Source organism: Cupressus sempervirens, chromosome 3 (assembly GCF_028749045.1).
Source record: "Cupressus sempervirens isolate cs-2001-9-10 chromosome 3, ASM2874904v1, whole genome shotgun sequence".
In the NCBI taxonomy this organism is placed as follows: domain Eukaryota; kingdom Viridiplantae; phylum Streptophyta; class Pinopsida; order Cupressales; family Cupressaceae; genus Cupressus; species Cupressus sempervirens.
The window spans coordinates 481,653,466-481,669,958 of NC_143120.1; the positions used below are offsets into that span (position 1 = coordinate 481,653,466).

Sequence of the window (16,493 nt, forward strand, 5' to 3'; positions counted from 1 at the left end):
TCCACCAACGCCTAATTTTTTTCCTACCTTTGTTGGTCAAAATTTCCACCAACACCTAAATCTTTTTCTACCTTTGTTGGTGGAAATTTCCACCTTCATTGGTCAAAATTTCCACCAACACCTAAATTTTTTTCTACCTTTGTTGGTCAAAATTTCCACCAACGCCTAAATTTTTTTCTACCTTTGTTGGTCGAAATTTCCACCTTTATTGGTCAAACTTTCCACCAACGCCTATAATTTTTTTCTACCTTTGTTGGTCAAAATTTCCACCAACGCCTAAATTTTTTTCTACCTTTGTTGGTCAAAATTTTGGCCTTCATTGGTTAAAATTTTGACCAATTCTTGATTGAACTTAGACAATGGCTTTGTAAGGTTTTTGACCAATAGATTGGTCAAAATTTTGACCAACCATTGAGTTGGTCAAAATTTTGACAAAAAAATTATTGACCAATGGGTTCGTCAAATTTGTTCAAAATTTGGTCAAAAATTGGGTCAAAAATTTGACCACTAAAGGTCAAAAAATGAATCCAAATGTACTAGTGGATCTATATCTGAAAGAATTTAATCATTCCTATGTCTGCAATAGTGTAAAACTCAAATTTCTTTCTTAGTTGAGCACTTGTGATTCACACAAGAACTAGTCTCCTTACTTGGATTTCCTACACTTCTTTCTTGTATTTTTATACCTTGCATCATGATAGTCAAAACTCTCAATTATTTTATCCATTTCTCAGACTATTCGTACCTAGATATACAACATACTTACTCACTTTGAGACAATGTTATAGTGTGATCCTTGTTCAAACTTTATCTCAAGTCATTGTCTATGACTATTGCAACAAGGAGTGGAAATGTGTTTCCTCCCTATAGACCATGATGCAATCCACCTAGTGCTCTAAGAATATTTTTTGTCAGCTTGTGACAAACTAGGAATCCATTATACCAAGAACATATAGATATCAACAAAACAACTATGTCTTTGAATGGAATAGCTAAACTTTTGTTCCAAACACATATACAACTGACACATACTAAAACCTTCTACACTCATAAAATGGTTGATCAAGATCAAGAAATAGAAGAAAATAGTATGAGTCAATACCAACAAGATTACCAAAGAAATGAAAGAGTGAAAGAATGTTACAACTACACTAATCAGTACGGGGATACTAAAGAGATACCCCTAGAAGACATACAGAAATGTCATAAGGATAATTTTTTTTAGAAAATCATGGAGATCTTGCTCCACAAAGAGAAAGAAAAATAATTTCTCAAGCTCTCTCAAGAAGGAGCAAAACTACCTCAACATTTCAATGTTGAAACAACTATCACATAAGAAGAAGAAATGAAAACATCCAAGTTAAAAAACCAACTTCAGGCCATGCAAGAGAAATTGGCCCAAATGATGTGTGACAAGGATAAACCAACTAAAACATACATGTTAGAAACTATTTATCCATTCCCTTTTGACAAGGATTTGAATATTCCTCCTTTTCCAAGAGGATTTGAGTTACCCATGTTAGAAATAGGGATTACTGAGAGGGGTGGTGAATCATTAATCTACAAACTTTAGTCACCAACTGGATATTATTTCATACTTTAAACCATACATAAAAAAGTAATAAAGTAATTTTTAATAGTAACAATAACAATGCACAAAGAAAACTCATAACACCATATATTGTTAACTAGGGAAACCTTGGCCAAGGGAAAACCCCAGTGGGGATGATACCCACTAGATAATATACTGATATATAAGTTCCTTATTAGAGGATGGACCCTATTAGGATTCAATGAGAAAATTTGATATAGAGATTCCATGTTAGTAGACTTTGAATCCTTGTTAGGATATTCCAACCTTGTTAGGAGTTGTACCGACCCTATTAGGAGTTGTAGTATAGAAGATGCAAGATGAGCCCACTACCCAAACATGCACTTCCAATTACAAGAAGAGCTCATTGCCAAAATAAGTAATCAGACTTCTAGAATACAGATTCTTTCTTAGTTTGATCTCCAATCATAAAATAGATTTGACAAACTTCACATATATCGCTTTCACAAAAGTTCGCATACAATTGCTCAACATCACAACTACATGATAGAACGCCTGAATTCACAAGATGTCCTTTTCATAAGTACCATGCCTTTATATAAATTTTTGCTAGGTTAGCTAAGACCACAATACACTTTTTCAAACTTAGAGTAAACATCTAGGATGTCGGCCCTAATTGGACAAGTAATTATTTTGTAAACAAAATAATCCTTTCCTTCAATTTTGCTATCTTGTTTCACTGTTAAAACATGAATATCACTTTTCCATATAGTTTGTACTAACTTTCAAGATTATAAATATCATCATCAAAATGTACACAATGTCCATCTAACTTTTCTATTCACAATATGACCTTAGCAACAAGTTATAAGCAAAATAATACGCTGCTATATACTAAATTCATACTTAGACAATTTTCTGATTACAAAAAGCTAAGTATCTTTATTTCTGAGGTTTCTTGTGAGCATGTACATCATGTTTTTCCATAAATGACAACAATTACATATCTCTATTAGCCAATTTTCAAAAATCTCCCCCTTTGGCATTGATGGTAACAAAATAGGAAAAATTGGCTAAGTATCAAAAACTTAAAATAAACAACACATCCACATTTATTACAATTTGTCCATCTTACATAAGCTCCCCCTTAAAATATACTTTACAATATTATTGTCTCCTCTTTACCTAATTTTTAATATTCCATTGTATCTCTCCCTCTTTGACATCAATGACAAAGACCAAAATGTCAAAAATTGTTCAAAAATTGTCCACCTATTGTCAAAAATGTTGTCCTTCTACCTTAAGCTAATAGAATCTTCATGCAATCATCAAAATTTTCCTTAAGATTATCCATGCCTTTAGTCCATGTCTCCTTGATAGATTCAATAGAGGTGAGAATTGCACATAAGGCATATGATGCAATCTCAACTGCATTAAGGTCTGAATACAAAAAGTTAGAATAAGTGTCCTTGGCCTTGACACATTCCTCCAATTATTTTTCAACAAAAGATACATTCAGAGCAATAGACTCTTTAAAATCCAATAGTCTCTTCAAAATCTATTCCTTCTGAAGTTCTAATTTCCTGATATCATTGTGAATACTGGCCACTTGTTCTTCAAAATCATCAATCTTACAAGATGGATGTTGTATCTGGCTAGATAGAGCCTCTAGCTCACTCATCTTTCCTGCAATCTGACTATCAATTTTTTTAGCTAGTTTATACAATAGATTACACTTAATGTATAATATCTTTACCATTCTATTGACACTTTTGAAGTTCCTTGATACAAGTATCAAGACTTATCAAATCATTCTTAATATTTTGACAAATGGTGATAAACAAGTTAGCATCATGTGAAATTTATGTCTTTGTTTCTACAACACTCAAAAAATTAGTAAATTCTTCATCAAATGGCTTTAACATTGTTTGTGCCCTCTATTCTAGATCTGCATCTATGTGTTGCATTGATGAAGTACTATGTAGTCTTTCAATAACCTCCATCAGGGTTTTCTACAGGCTCTTCACTATTTTGTTCTTCTAAATGAGTTTTGACAGGGATGAGATCAAGTCAGTTTGATCATCATCATTAGTTGTTATGTTGGCAAGAGAAAGAGGAGTAAATGGATTATAAGGTTTGGTGTCATCCTCCTTTGCTTCTGTTGGAATTACAAGTGGGAAATGAGTGAACTTTTTTTTTGGGGGGGGGGGGAGGTGGGGGTGTGAATCAGTAGTTAAAACATGAACCCATAAAACTTTCACCACACATCCATCTCATGAATTCAACAGATAAACTAAAATAACTTGTAAAGCACATACATCCAAATCATGTAAGCATGTAAGCAATCACACACATAACACCATATATGATCACCCAAAAACCATCCAAATGAGAAGGTAAAACTGGGGTGGGGATGACACCCACAAATCTTCACTACTACAGTTGTAAAGTGTATCAGTTAAGGTTACAATGTTTTGACCATGAATCATGGCCTACCCTGTGAAAGGCCTAGCCTATTAAAAGCTTACAAAGACTATTTAGTCCCTCCTTGATAGAGGATTTCAACACCCTATTGGAAGTGTGCCTTGTTAGAGGAATTTAACTCACAATTAAGTAAGCACCCTGTTAAAGGATTTCATATAGCCTGCTAGGACTACTCTACTTAAGATATTTGACTGAAATCACCTGTTAGAATGTCTTAGCATAGATCCTGTGATTGGCACTTGCTTGCCTAATAACAGATCACCTCTACACAATGTCCAATTGATCCTTCATGATCTGATGTGCCAATGATGTATCCTTCTCTATCCTTTGTTCTTCACTTTTAACTAATTCTACAATTCATTCTTACTTCTAAGTCACCTTGAATACTCTGCAAACTATCTTGTTTACTTCTCCAATTCAATCAATTACCCATCCATAATGTAAAGAGTTTTGAGCTTCATCCTCCTTAAGAAGAATTAGGTAGCTTAGGGTTACGTATGAATCTATGACTGAGATTTATCCATTTTGCTGCTTAAACCTTCCCATTTTTTGATTGGCTACATTTAATTGCAGAGGAAATCTGCATATAGATTTTTCCTTATCTCCAAAAGAGCATAATCTATCCTTAGGTCAGCTAAAAAATGATTTACATAGTTGTTTGTGCCATAACAAATAAATATGTCCAATCTATGTCACTCAACATATGAAGTCACTGATGCTCAGCATGCATTGTATTTCTATTCTAACTCAGCACCTGAACTACTTGGCATCTACTATTTACTCGGCATTTGAATCACTTAGCATGGTCTATCTATTCAACACTAGAGTGACTTGGCACATGAGTGACTTCATAGTCATTTTAACTTGGCATGGTCTAATATTTATATGTTGTACTTGGCATGCATTACTAGTTTGGCATGAACTAAGTATTTGGCTTAAGTGTGTTGACACTCACTTGTCAAAACCAATCTAAGATCAATAGTCTCCCCCTTTGACATGAGTGTCAGAAACACTTGAATATCACTTGCAATCTTAATCTTCTCAAGTATAACATGTCAATGACTTGGCTTATGTACAAAACTTCAAAATTTCAAAATTTTGCAATAACCTATATACCTCAAAATTGATAACTCCCCCTAAGTTAATATGTCTATTTTGTATCCAAAATTTGTGCTCCATTCTAGGTAGATTTGATTTGTTTTTGCTAATACTCTTTGAATTCAATGCACTTATACTCTTTCATGCTACTCTGTTTCTATCTCTGCATTGTATTTCTCCCCCATAAGATATTCTCCCCCTTTTTGACACTTATATCAAATGGGCTATACACAGATAGTGTGTTTGTCTAGAAATGATTTATGGACCTCCAGTATTATCTTGAGAGCTACATCCCAGTTGTCACATGCAACGTCTAGTGACTTGAGTTGGAGGGCAAGCTTGGCAGCAAGGTGTACTAGGTCATCTAGAGTAGAAAGATTGGGGTCTTTCTTTAGCAAAGTTTTTGCATAACCTAGTTCCTTGTGTAGTATCTCCATATGAGGGGTGAGAGACACCTGTATACATATCAATTTGGCTCTTATGCTAGCCTCTTTTAATGTTAATATGGCTAATTCACTTTAGGACTGAAGCAAAGTATTAAAATGCTTCTCACTCTGAGTTGTGTTCTAAGGTAACCTTATACCTAATATGTTGATATTTTGCTCCAAGCTTAGAATGTGATGTCTAGTCTCTTGGGTGAAGAGTTTAGGGTCTCATAATTTGGTGTACAATGAGAATATATTGTCAATTACCCTCTTCATATCCTCAACCTTTGTTTCCAATGCAACTTGAATCAGTGCTATCTCACCAAATATCTTCTCATTTACCTTGTTTTGAAATTTCTTTTTAGACCACTCTAAAAGTTTAGCACTAGTATCAATGTCTTCATTGTTGACCTTTTCCACTATATCTAACAATTGTTCTAGTAGTGGCTTGATCTCTTTAGGAGTAGGCAAACTGAATACATCCAAAAAGATGTCATTAATGTCTTCAAGTGCTTGCCTCTATCTGTGTTCTCTCCTAAGAATTTCTTGATGCTTTTTCTTCTCTAAAGCTTGTTGCAAAATGCTTATTTGATCTAGTTTCATTCTATCATAATCAAACTTAGGAATAAAAATCTCTTTATCAAGAGTGATATCTCCATAGTGAGTTAGCTTTTCAACTTTTGAAGAGCTTGAGCCTGGCACTGAGATTTGCAATGGTATAGCTTCCATGCTTGGCTTAGAAAGAACTTTTGTAGGAGAAGTACTAGCTGTTGGTAGAATTACCAATGCTTGGATGGCCTCTTGTTCCTTCACCTTAGGCATGCCCTCACTTTCTTTAGATGTGCTTTTGTCTAACACAATGATTTGAATAGTAGCTTATTCTTATGCTTTAGGTACAGATGCATCCATCTGTCCTATTTTGTCTTTCTCTTCTGCCTACTTCTTCTCAATAGTAACATCTTTATCACTTGTGTCAACATTAGTAGATGTATCTACTAGTGTTTGAATCAAAGGTTGCACTTGAGTAACTAAAGGGATGGCAAAAGGTGGTTCTTTTGATTCACCTTGTCCCTTGTGATACTATTACTAGCTTTTGGAGCTCATCTGTAGCCAATGGATTAATGTTTTGAGTTGAAGCATCAGGAACATTTTTAACAATAATAGTTTTACTTGACTTGATTGTGTCATGTGGGGGACTAACACTTGACACCTATGTGTCCTGCACACTCTTTTCATCTTGCTATTGTTCAATTGTTGCCTTCTCATTAGTTTGTTGTTTTGTTTCTTCCCCAACTGTATCATCTTTCTTATCATCATTCTCCTTTTCATGATCTTCATCCTTATCATCATCTTTACAATCTTGTTTATCCTCAACCTTGTCATCTTGTTTATCTCCAGAGGGATCAACTTCTCCTTGCTTCATAATGGTTAACCCATAGATTAATTTCCATATCTGGGTTAATTTCTTAACCACGTCTTCAATATCATTTTGAAGAATGCTAAAGGCTCTATACTTATGTGTAAACCTAACAGCGTGTCTCTTTACAGCCTTAGCAATTTGACCCTTTGTTAGCTCTGGCATCACTTGAGCTAAATTTGTTTCTCTAATTTACTTCTCTAAATTTAAACAATAATGCTACTTCTCCTCAACAATAGCATATAAGCCTTTTGGTATAGTGTTCACAAACTCTAGTGGAGTATTCTTGAATTTAGACATCATGGCATGCAATGCCTCTTCCACTTGACTCTTTTCATCTCTTCTCAATTTATCAAAATCAATCTTATTTAAACTAGATAAATCTACATTATTCTTGACATTTTCATGCATATTTTCAAGATCAGAAAGTGGTTTGTAACTTACCACTTTGAATTGGCTTATATCATCTAATTCAGTTCTTTCTTCATTTGAATTAGGTTGTGCAACATATTTTCTTCTTTTTTTCTTCTCCACTTGGCCTCCTTGATCTATAGCCTTAGTCTTCTCCTTCGCCTTCTATGTGTTTGCACATGTGCTTTCTCTAGTGGTAGGTGCAATCAGCTTGGCTAGGCTAGGTTTTACAACTTTCTTTGCCTTAGCCATAGCCTATGCCTTAGCCTTTTTTTTTCTTTGGCTTGGCACGTGTAGGTGCTTCCTTTCCTTCTTCCTCCTTGGCACCTTTTGTTTCCTCCTCTTCCTTATCCTCTCCCATGCCTTGAGTCAATGCAAGAGGTCCTTGAGTTTTTTCTTGCTCTTCCTCTTCATCCTCTTCATCTTCTTCCTCTTCCTCATCTGCACCCTTACCAAATTTACTTTAAGCTTTTTGACCAACTTTTTTTTTTTTTGAGCGTAGAGGTAGTTTTTAACTCAATGCTAATCTTTGATTTTACAATCATAGTTGCCAAATATCTTTGCACTTTTTTCAATCTCCTCTACTTGGAGTGCAATGATGGTTGCTAATGCTTCATCAACATTAATTTCATACCTAAGTGGTCTTAGCTATCTGACCCTTGGTGTGGCAGCTTGCACATATGTGTAGTCAGCATCAATAAGAAAGCATATATCATTGTAATTTTGTTCAACCAATGAAACAAGTATCCCTATTCTTTCATTCATAGATTTCTTAAAATCTTCAAAGTAGCTAGTCATCAATGTCTCAAAATTTTCACCCATCTGCTCTATGAACTCATTGATCTGAACTACAACTGACCTATTGGTCTTCCATCCAACTATACCAAAAGATGGAAATGTATTCTGCACATATAAGAATATACATACTAGTATTGCACCAAACTTGCATTGTGCACTCTTGGTTTTTCTTATAGCTCCAAAAATTTTCATCAGTTGTTGTAACTATAGCTCAACCAGATAATAAGTATGATCTTTCTTCACAATTTTATAACCAACATCCATAGCTATGTAGGGTACAATCTATAGATTGATAGAATTTGTGTGAGATCACCCTAATAGAAAAAGTCTAGTAGTGGATCAATGATAGTATCAATTGTCATCCCTCTCTTGTTTCATTTTGCTCCAGTGTTCTTCTCTATCACTTCCTTGGAGTTTATCCTCAGAGTCTTGGGCTGATCTAGGTTTGGGTAGCCTGTAACCCTATGAATTATCCTCTTCAATATCTTAATCGGTCTACCTTCCAACCATAAATATCCATCATGGATTCAGCTTAACACAATTCTAATCCATTCAGTTTTGAAAACACTAGGAAAATCTAGGCATGAGTCAAACCCTTTCTCTCAAAAATTTTATACTCTTCATTTAAAATACCATTATCACATAACTTATCATAGGCTTCTCTGATTTCTAGGTCCCCAATGCTACCAATTTTACCATTCTAACATTTCCTAACATCTTGTACCATAATAACATTGGCTGGGATCATTGATAGAGTGCTAGAAGAATCTTTTTTGTAGGCAATGTCAATAATGGCCGTAAATATGGGTTGTTTCACTTTGTTACTGACAAGTTGAATGTTCAAAACTTATTTCCCTTCTACATTTTTTGAGCTAGATGCCATTCTGCCAAACTAGGGTTTGTACAAAAGTAAAAATGTGTAGCTTAGCTTATAATAAATATGTTGTAAAATGTGCATGCTAGTGTGAGATCATCGCTAAAATCTTTGCAAATATTTCAAACAAGTTTCTGAATTTCCTTCTACTCTGCTTGCTCTTGCTTGAATTAAAAATGACAAAAAATGAGTAGAAATTGATCATATACTCTTCAAAAATCTTACATTTAATGTTGAGTGCTTACACAACTGTAAGCTTGGTATCAACCAATTTCAAGATTACTCAGCATCCATAGATATTTCCATCACTTGATAGCTACTACAAGTTTGGCGTCAACTAGCCAAGCTGCTAGCTCAGCATCAACTAGCATTCCACTCAACATTCATTGAAAATATTTCATGCTCAGCAACAACATGAAAAACTTAAGATTTATCTTGAATTTTCAACATCTTTCATTTCATTTATGCTATTGTAGTATTTTTAGTACTAACTTCTTTTGGAATTGATGTATGATATAAAACTTTAGATATCAGTCCTGCATACCTCTTGATTACCTATTTTGATGAGGTGTGATCACCTGACCCATTGGGTGAAGTGATCTCTTCTCCATTTGATGTGCTGCAATCATCTTTCTTTTTCCATGTCTTGTTCATCTCATCTCTGATGTGTTCAACATCTACCTTGCCTTTGCCTTTATCAAATTCACAACTTGGTGCCTTTAACCTAGTTGGACAATACTTACTAATGTGACCAGTCCTTAAATAACTAAAGCATGTGGTTTGACTCAACCACCTTTTGTAGTTTTCGCTAAACTGTGTTCTAATACAATTCTCAGGAACATGTCCATATTCTTGATAGTAATGGCAGCTATATTTTGTATTATAATCTCAATAATAGGAGTTTCCATTATTCGTTACCTTTGCTTGCTTGTTTGATGACCACATGGATTTGGATATGCATCTAAAAGCTCTACGTCCATACTTCTGATAGTTGTAGCAATAACCTTCAAATCTTTGTGTGTTCATGGTCCTAGTTCTACATTCATGTGCTTGATGACCTTGCTTGTTGCACTTGTAACAATGAACCATGCTCTTGGGCTTAGCATTCTGATTTGTATTCTTGCTCCTACACATATATTCTTTCTTATCATAATTATGACAAATAGGTTTGGAGTTCTTACCTTTGGTGTTCCTTTCTTTAGCACTTTTAAATGACTCTCCTTCTTTAATGGTTGTGTATCCCAATCTAGATGTGTCATTATTAGATTTAGGGGATTTTAGTAGTTTCTCAAAATATTTGATAGCTTCATTTGGTTTTTTGAATCTTTCAAAAAAATTATTTTCTCTCTTTAGGTCATTTTGTAATTGTTCATTCTACAAATTCAATGTGGTTATCTCAATGTCCTTGACATTCACTTCATAGTTGGCATTCATCATTTGACTTAGAGTATCCAATTGCATGTTGGAAATCTTAGTTAGTTCTATTGACTTCTCTTCTAGCCTATTAGCCAAAGCTCTTTTATCTTCTTCAATCATGGCTTTGTCTTCCACATCTTTCTTCTTCTATTCAACCACCTCACATACTAGTATGGCTTGTGATTCTTGTTCTAATTTGAGATTTTTTATTTTTGTAGCTTGGATTTTGTTATTTTCCATTAGATCTACAACTGCTACATCAAATTCATTTGAGTCTCCATCTACAAATATCTTGGTAGTGTCTATCTCTTTGTATAGTGTGTCATTCTCCGCAATAGCAATTTCTTTCCTTCTCTTCAAGGAACTCTTCAAAGCATCTCTAGCTTCATTAAGTTGATGTAGTATAAGATGTATTTCAATATTCTAGTTCTCAATGGTCTTTCCCAACTTGTAAAATTCCATTTCAAGATCTTTCCTCAAAGCTACAAAGCTTCTCTTTCAAAGAATAGGAATCTGATACCAATTATTGGAATTACAGGTGGGAAAGGAGTGAACTTCTGAGAAGGGGGTGAATCAGTAGTTAAAACATGAACCCATAAAACTTTCACCATACATCCATCTCATGAATTCAATAGATAAATTGAGATAACTTGTAAAGCACGTACATCCAAATTATGTAAGCATGTAAGCAATCACACACATAACACCAGATATGATCACCCAGAAACCCTCCAAATGAGAAGGTAAAACTGGGGTGGGGATGACACCCACAACTCTTCACTACTGTAGTTGTAAAGTGTATCCAATTAAGGTTACAATGTTTTGAGCATGAATCATGGTCTTCCCTATGAAAGGCCTACCCTATTAAAGGCTTACAAAGACTATTAAGTCCCACCTTGTTAGATAATTTTCAACACCCTATTAGAAGCATGCCTTGTTAGAGGACTTCGACTCACAATTAAGTAAGCTCCCTAATAAAGGATTTCATATAGCTTATTAGGACTACTCTGCTTAAGAAATTTGACTAAAATCACCTATTAGAATGTCTCAGCATAGATCCTACAATTGGCACTTGCTTTCCTGATAATAGATCGCCTCTACACAATGTCCAATTGATCCTTCACAATCTGATGTGTCAATGTTGTATCCTTCTCTATCATATGTTCTTCACTTTAATTGATTCTGCAATTCATTCTTACTTCTAAGTCACCTTGAATGCTCTGAAAACTATCTTATTCACTTCTCCAATTCAATCAATTACCCATCCATATTGTAAAGAGTTTTGGGCTTCATCCTTCTTAAGAAGACTTAGGTAGCTTAGGGTTAGGTATGAATCTATGACTATGATTCATCCATTTTTCCACTTAAACCTTCCCATTTTCTAATTGGCTACATGTATTTGCATAGGGAATCTGCATATAGATTCATCCTTATCTCCAAAAGATCGTAATCTATCCTTAGGTCAGCTAAAAAATGGTTTACATATTTTTTTGTTCCATAAAAAACAAATATGTCCAATCTATGTCACTCAGCATATGAAGTCACTAATGCTCGGCATGCACCATATTTATGTTCTAACTCAACACCTAAATTTCTCAACATCTTCTATTTACTCGGCACTTGAATCACTCAACATGGTCTATCTACTCGGCACTAGAGTGACTCGACACATGAGTGACTCGGCACTCATTGCAACTCGGTGTGGTCTAATATTTATATGTTGTACTCGACATGCATTACTAGTTCAGCAAGAACTAAGTAGATGGATTAAGTGTGTTGACACTCACTTTTCAAAACCAATCTAAGATCAATAGCTTCTTGGCTACCTCTTTGACTCTTCTCTCTTCTTCTTCTTTCTTTTCTCTTTCCTTCCTTTCATTTTCTCTCTTCTCTTTCTCTTCCAATCTCTTCTTCTCATCTTCTTTTGTTTTCCTTCTCATTTCTTCTTCTAGTACTCTTTTCTTTTCCTCCTCTTCCTTTCTTTTCATCTCATCCTAAGGCAATTTCTACTTGGCCTCTTCTGTTTTCCTCTTCTCTTCTTTTAGTAATATGTTATCCTCTTCAATTTTCCTTTTGTCTTCAATATCCTTGGTATTAGGTTCATTTTATTTGGAACCTTCAAATAGATTAGTATCATCAATGTTAATGGTAACATTGGTATGATCTATCTAGATAGTGTCACCGCTTACTAACACTTCTGAGGTTCTGGGTGTAGGTGAAGATGTTGCCTTAGATTATGTCAACATATGACTTATTGCTACTACAATCTCACTTCTTAACTTGTTTTTCTCACCTATCATAAACAAAAATGGTCTCACTTTGTTTCTCAGATAAGGTGCAAGATTATTCAATAATCTCTTAATTTCTTCTACATCATTAGTCTCGCAAATAGTTCTTAGCATAAACTTTCAAAGGGAATCTTCTTTTGTCAGTGCCTTCTTCTCAATAAGTTTATCATAGAATTTCTAGTTTACTATGCCCTCAATATTCATCAATTTTAGATTGTTAGCTATAATGTATCTCATAGTAGAGATATCAATCTGATCTTTCTCAAAAAAATTATACAAATCATAGAATTTTTTCATCTAAAAAAAGTTACCCTTAATACCAATAATAGAGTTTATCTTTTCTATCTTTGGCTTCTTGGGTTGTTGAGCTTTTCCTAACGATTTCTTAGAAGTTATTACCTTCTCTACTTGCTTAACTTCTTCTTCTTCTTCTTCTTCATCGTCATTGAACTCAACAATTGTAAACTATGTCTTTTGTCTCTTGCCTAGTATGGTGGCTTGTTGCTTGACCCTTTCAGTCTTTATGGTCACTGGTTCCACTAGTCTCTTAGATTTTCTCTTCAATTTACTAAGTTGCACATCTGATACTATTTCATATGGAATGATATGTTTCAAAGATGTCTTTGTAATAGATACTGACAAGGGTTGTATATTTAGTATACCTTGCTTCATGGTTTTCCTAACTGCCTCGGACTCACTCTCATTCATACTAGCCTCTGATAAAGCTTTCTTCATAATAGTTTCTATTTTCTTGTGAGAAGCCTTCTCCAATGATGTCTAATAAGCTGACTAGGTAATCTCATCATATGTTTTGAATCTGTATTCAACTTTGTCCTTTTCTAATTTCAACAATAAATCAATGTATCCAACTATTGTTTCATCATCCAATTCATAACCTAAGGGATTAAGAAATTTTTCCCAAGGTTCTACTGCTTGTATATAAGTAATATTTGTATCAACCATAACACAAATGTCTTCCTTAAATCTATCTACAATTATAGGTGCAATTCTGAATCTCTATCTCATTTCATTTTGAAATGTCTTCATTATTAGGTTTCCACTATCCAATATCTTATCTGTAGGATGTCTTACACATATTTTTGTGATCTTCTCCACTGTACATCTATCACTTCTCATTATCTCTATGACTAATAAATATGGAAATCTTTTAAGCACATGCAAGAATACATGATTGATTAGTGAGTGAAATCTAAACACACTATTCTTAGTCTTCTTGATATTTTCTAGGTTCTCAAGCAGTTGTTGTTGGAGTTGATGAAATCCAACTCCGAAAATGTCCAAGATCACCTACATGTGAAAACCTATCAAAGAGAAGCCAAGGAAGGAAGAGCGTGGAGCAAGGGAAAAACCCTAAACGGACATGAGAGAGAGAAAATATGCAAACAAAAGAAAATATGTATTTACAATATGCAATGAGATGTTGTGTTGTTATGTTATGATAAAAATACAATGAGGGAGCCTGAATATATGGAGCTCCAAGAATCTCCTAGAAGAAGCTAGAAGATGCTAGGAGATAAGTGTGACAACTAAGCATACATCCACATGAGGTGGAAAATCCTTGAACAAGGTGAGAGGATAAGTATGACTTAGGAGAGAACAAACTCTCGTATTGTCAACAACTTATAACAAACTCCTAGACTACAAATAATAAATGAAATGCATTTACCTAAGTAAGCTTAAATAAATATAATAAATAATTAGTAAATTAATTATTTACTCTAACACCCCCCCTTAAGTGCAACTTAGGGAAATGCCTTAAGCTCACAAGACTAAGATGAAATGCAGAATGGGTCTTGACAAAGAGGCCATGTTAGGTACCCATGTACAAATGTAAAGAGATGCAACCTTTGAAAATGGGGAAAGAGAGAAAACCACGCGGGAAAAACCCTCCCCCAAAAAGTGGTAAGAACCTAGTGAAGAACTTAAGAAGCCTCCAACTAGGGAAATTTCTCGTAAAATAGGAACAAGGAGTGATCATGAAGAAGCATCACTGAAGCATGTAGAAGCTGCAAATCTACCATCTAAAAGAACACTGCTGATCTGAAGAACCTCCAAGGAAGAAAAAGGCATGAAATGAGCACATCTATATGGTAGATGATCCATCTCACTGAAATGCATAGGTAGCCAACCACTGCAATCGCCTTGTATATAGGATCAACCACTAAATACATTGTTCACACTATCAAATCATAGAACCAAAGATGCATTAGAACAATAGCATAACCCCCCTTAATGCAGATGGGGTGAGATGACAGGCAACTAAAAAGGTGGACCAAAGTCTCCTGCAGTCGAATCAAGAACGACGAGAGAGAAAGAGGTACAATCACCTATAAAAACACGGTCACACTAATGCTACAGAGGGATAATGTCACGGAAGGGACACTCACTTGAAAAAGGGAGAATGCCTAAAATAGTAAACAACTATTCCCCCCATGGTGCCTTATGAAACTAGTGCATGTACAACTGACTCAAAACAATGTTCATGAACTCAAAATGCAAAAGTGACACTTTATCTCAATGCGATACGTAAAAGTGGTTCAAAATGATGTCTACATTGATCAAAACCAAAAGCAAGCTGCTAATAAAGATAAGATAGCCCAAAACAAAAGAAACCATGCCAAGAAAATGATCTTCGGGCCTAAAACACTCAAGATATCCACCATAGAGCAAAAATGTCAAAAATATGATAGAAAGAGCATGGGCCAAAAATTAAGGAAAAGGACTACATTTTTGAAAAGGTAACAAAACTAGCTTTCCAAAAATATAAATTTTTCAAAAAACTAACATGGGACACAAAAGATATGCAAGTCAGAGTCAAAAACACAACTTTAGACTTCAACTAAAAAAATGGGAAACAAAAATGCATCAAAATCTAAAAATGCCTACACCAATGTCTCCATCTTGGAACCAGCTTTTTGACACTTCTTTTAGATTGGAAAAATACATTCGTATGCTCAAGTTATGGCAAAAAAACTAAAGGTAGGTCAAAAATGACCTTGGAGATATGCAAGCAAGGTATGTTGATGTAGTGTTGATGTCAGCATTTCACTACATTAAAATTGATGGCTAAATGGTCATTGCAAAAAAAAAAAGGATGCCACATGGACACCACATGGCTAGAAGATGATGTGGCACGTGACATGGCAGGGTCCACATTGCAAAGTGCCACGTGTCACCCCCACAACATGTTGACTGGGCACACAGGATCCCACATGACAGCTAACTGTACTGAAATTTGTCAGTATCAACTGTACAAAGCTGTACACGCGACCATTGACTGTACTTGAGCAAAGGTCCAAAGGCGAAACCAAGGTTGAGCAACAGAAAGGAGACGAGCTATTAGCAGAGCTGAGCAGAAGGGAAACAAGGAGGCTGAGCCAGAGCCCGAGGTAGCGGGCCGACTGAGCGGTGGTGGCAGCGAAGTGGTGGCCATCCAACGGCTGCCCTGCAGCTACATTGTCTGCCATACAGCCTCTTGAACAAAAATTTTTTTCTCTTCCGGAGCCTTGTCTCCAAAAACAAGTTTTATATGAATCATGACTACAAATGGCCTCCCGATAACTTCAACTTTCTTCTTAACCATTTTCTCACCTATAGGTACGCTACCTTGTTTGCTAAGACCAGTTACCTCATGAATAAGGTCGGCAAAAATATCAACTACACTATCTTGCATCCATAGTTTCCCATCATGTACTCTACTTAATATGAT

At 35.1% G+C, this 16,493-nt stretch overlaps 1 pseudogene; it reads left to right on the forward strand.

Annotated features, from left to right (window-relative positions):
- LOC149567260 (putative protein S-acyltransferase 22) overlaps positions 1 to 16,177 on the forward strand; it is a 54,377-nt pseudogene extending 38,200 nt beyond the window's left edge.
- Positions 16,178 to 16,493: the final 316 nt, after the last annotated feature.